Genomic DNA, 4,024 nt, shown 5'->3' on the forward strand with positions numbered 1-4,024 from the left:
TTTTTTTTTTTGGTGAGAACATTTAAATTCTACTCTTCTAGTAAAGTTCAATTACACAATGCAGTGTTAACTATATCACCATGTTATACATTAGGTCCTCAGACATTATTTATCTTATAACTGAAAGTCTGCACTTTTTACCACCTTCTCCCTAATTCCCCTCACCCCCCTATCCTGGAAAATACTTTTCTTCTATTTCTAGGAGTTCAGCTTCTGTTTTTTGTTTGTTTGTTTTGATTCCACATATACGTGAGTGAACTACACAGTATTTGTCTTTCTCTATTTGGCTTATTTCACTTAGCATAATGCCCTCCACCTTCATTCATGTTGTCAGAGATCTCTGGATTTCCTTCTCTTTAATGCTGAATAATACCATTATAGATAGATAATAATATAGATACCACGTTTTCTTGATCTGTTCATTCATTGACACTTAGGTTGTTGCCATACCTTGGTTACTGTGAATAATTTAATAATGCTGCAATGAGCATGGGAACACAGATATCTTTTGAGATGATGATTTCATCTGTCCCACAATCTTAAAGCCACTTCATGCTTCAAGATCTCATCTGGGTCTAAAAATCTCAGGGACAAGACTTTTTTCCAGGCATTCCAAGCCACTTAAAGTTCTGAGGAATCAATAACCAACTGCTAGAGCCATAAGATTTCTGATATTAATGCTTTATATGTTTCCAGATTATCCCCCTCCCACCAACCTCTTTCTCTCTCCCATTCTTTGCTTTCTCTACTCCCTATCTCAGCTCTTTCTCGTTCTCTTTCCTGGCAAATGGAAGACCTATTTTTCCAGTTTGGTGGTTTTCAATACAGCTAGAGATTAGAATCACCTGGGGAGCTTCTAACACTTCAAACATCTGAGACTCCAACATAGAGATTAAAAACAATTGCCATAAATTTAAGACAGGGAATATCTCCATTTTAGTCTTATGCATCTGGAACTGCTAGTAATTCTTTCTGCTTCACTTCAAAAGGAACCTCACTCATCTTACTCTAAGACATTATTTCTTCATTATATTTAGTCTTTCATTTATCTTTAGATTAAAAATCTACTCAGTAGTTCACAATTCAAAATCAACCTACAATTCTCACAGTCTTCCAGACAGCTTAGTTTCTCCATCTTTTCTTTTTTTTTTTTAAAGGCTTAAAATGTATTTTAATAAGTTGATGCTGTATTACTGCTCCATTTCTCAGAAAAACTCTAAAGATATCAGGGACAAATCAAACATAGTACACTAATAAAAAAATGCACAGCCTAACTACCTAAGATAGGCAAGACTCAGAGCTACTGTCCAACCTTCAGCACACAGCAACCCTGTCCCCAAGATTGTACAAGGCCTGTCAAGAAAAGCTGTGAACAGCAACATCACAGACACAAAAAGGCCATTCCTGGGTTGTTCTAACCCAAGAAAAAAGATGGAGGCAACTTAACACAAGATTTTTTTTTTTTTTTAAGATACACTAAAATGAAAATCTCTAAGAGAAAATGTCTTCCTTAGGACATGAAGGGGTAATATATGGGATATAACAGAACCGTATGTATGTTGTCTGTGACCTCTGTGGACATTTGCCTGAATTGCCACCTGCGAGTGAATGGAGCAATGGGGCTAAGGTCATTGGGGGATGCTTGTTAATGTGGTGTATGTGGCAGTGTCTCTGGGGTTTGGAGGGTATAATGAGACACCAAATAGAACAGGATGGACAAAGAATGGAATGATCAAGATTAATAGGGGCTCTAACTGGGTTCATTTTGCCATGGTTCCCACCCCCCCAGGCCCTCAACAATCACATGAGACTTCAGGAATGCACCACACAAAATCAATTAGTTAAATGATATACCACACAGAACTGATTTGTTAAATATCGCCCTTCCCTTGCCCTCAGCCTCCAGCAAACTCCTTCAGAGTAGTACAGGCAAGGAAGTCCTAACTATTGGGAGGAATCCCTAACACTTTTCCAGGGCAGAATTCTGGCTGGTCCAAAAAGGGTCCTTCTTTTAAGGGTTTTTGGGAAACTAGACATTGAAATTCTTATTAGTATCGGTGACATTTGTTTGGAGCAAATTCAGCTCCAGGAGCTGCATGGTTGAATGCAGGAGGGGTTCCACCAATTGCCCCAATTCCTTCCATTGTAGCAGCTTGGCCAAAGCATTCAGTTGTTGGTGGGGTTCCATCTGGCATCATAGTGGCAGGTCCTGGAAGAGCTGGGGTACCTGCTGACACTAGAGCAGGGGACATGGCACCTCTGTTGTTGATGCCTATAGCACTTCCCATAGCCATCTGGCCCATCCGTATCTCCTGTTCTCTTGCATCAGGGAATGTTCCCTTGAATCCTTCCTGCTGTCGCCACGTCATTTCTTCCTGTTGCCCCTGCATCTCTTCCTCATGGCTCCTGCATTCCTCCTCCTGCCTGAGCTCCAGTTGCTTTCATTTTTGCACCTCTTGGTTGTGCAGCTCTTCCATCCTCTGAAGTTCTTCTTGATGTCTCATCAAATCCTGTCTCATTAGCATGACCTGGTGCTCATGGTGAGCAGCCTCCATCTCCATCTCCTCACGAGCTTCCTTGATGTTATGGTCCACTTGGTCCTGCTGCTGCTTCTCCATCTCAATGAGTGCCTTCCAGCACATGGCATACTCATACTCAAAGGAGCCAGGCTGTGCAAATCTGGGTGGCTACTCTTGTTCCTTGTGAAATTGCTGGTTCTTTATAACCAGGTTCTCTGGAAGTCCCTCTTCATCATCCAACTGGTCCATGGGCTCCACAGTCACAGGCCGAGGAAATGTGGTTAGCAGGAAGGAACCTTCACTGCACCTGTCCAGAGCTTTCCGAGCAGCTGGCTCCCCTGAGAATTCAACAATGCCTTTTCCTGAGGGCCTTCCTCGATCATTCATGATGACTACAGCCCTTTCCACCTGGCCAAACACCGAAAAGGCTTCCTCCAGCTGTTCATTGGAAACGTACTGAGGAAGGTTTCAGACTGTAAGGGATGCACTATGGCAGGCAAAGCTCACACACAGCTGCTTTCTATGGAGTGGCATGTTGTCCAGTTCTACTTTGGCAATCTCCGCTAGGGTTCGTGTTTCCAAGTGGATAAAACCAAAGCCCTTGTCCTTATGAATGAAGACTTCGCCTGCCTTCCCATATTTCTCAAATAGTTTCCTGATCTCCTCCTCAGTGATGTCAGGAGGAAGATTGCCCGCAAAGAGCCGGCTACGTTGGGTGAAGGTCTTCTCTCCTGGTTTCCTAAAATTCTTCAGATCAATAGTCAAGCCTTCATTTTGGCTGCTGGCTTGTTGCCCATTTGCAGGTATTGGTGGTCGTGGTGGTGGTGGCTGCTGCTGTTGCTGCTGGGAGTACTGCTGCTGATTCCTTGGAGTGTGGTTTTGCTTCTCCAAGTTAAAGGTTTTATTGCTCTGCATTTTTGCACCCCTCTACCAACTGTTCTCTCCTCAGAGTAACGGCAACGCTACACGGCCTCTACTGTCCCGAGCTAGTTTCTCCATCTTTTCAAATGCTCTGTCAGAGATAGAGTGCATTTTGAATGGAGATAAATAGATCCTTTTTTTTTTGCTTTAAAACATTATATCCCAGAGCACTTCATCATTTAGATGAAGGACACATAAATGGCCAACATTCACAAATATCCATATTGACTATATTTCCAGGCAATTCAAGCTGTTCCATACTGAAGAGTTCTAGGTTTACTTTTGCTGAAATATTCAAGAGGAGACTGGACGACAACTGTTAAGAGTGTGTGTGTGCATGCACGCACACACACACATTGGTTATAGAGATGATTTCATATTCTCAGAATTTCAGGATCTGCCTAAAAACAGTAAACCTAAAAGTGTTAAAAACCTTAGCAAACTGTAGGAACTTCTGAGATCTGACCTCATGGATTGCTAAATGGAAGCCTTAGTAAACTTATAAAGTATGAATTTCATATTTCATCCCAGTGTTCAATATTTCATTTTCTAACTTAGAGATGCTGTGTCTAGCCACAGCTGTT

At 42.0% G+C, this 4,024-nt stretch overlaps 1 pseudogene; it reads right to left on the reverse strand.

Moving 5' to 3' along the window:
• Positions 1-2,048: 2,048 nt before the first annotated feature.
• LOC114220070 (non-POU domain-containing octamer-binding protein pseudogene) lies at positions 2,049-3,437 on the reverse strand (annotated as a pseudogene).
• Positions 3,438-4,024: the final 587 nt, after the last annotated feature.

This window comes from Eumetopias jubatus, unplaced genomic scaffold, assembly GCF_037043125.1.
Source record: "Eumetopias jubatus isolate StellerSeaLion01/CBP00866 unplaced genomic scaffold, mEumJub1_p1.0 scaffold_2, whole genome shotgun sequence".
Taxonomy (NCBI): domain Eukaryota; kingdom Metazoa; phylum Chordata; class Mammalia; order Carnivora; family Otariidae; genus Eumetopias; species Eumetopias jubatus.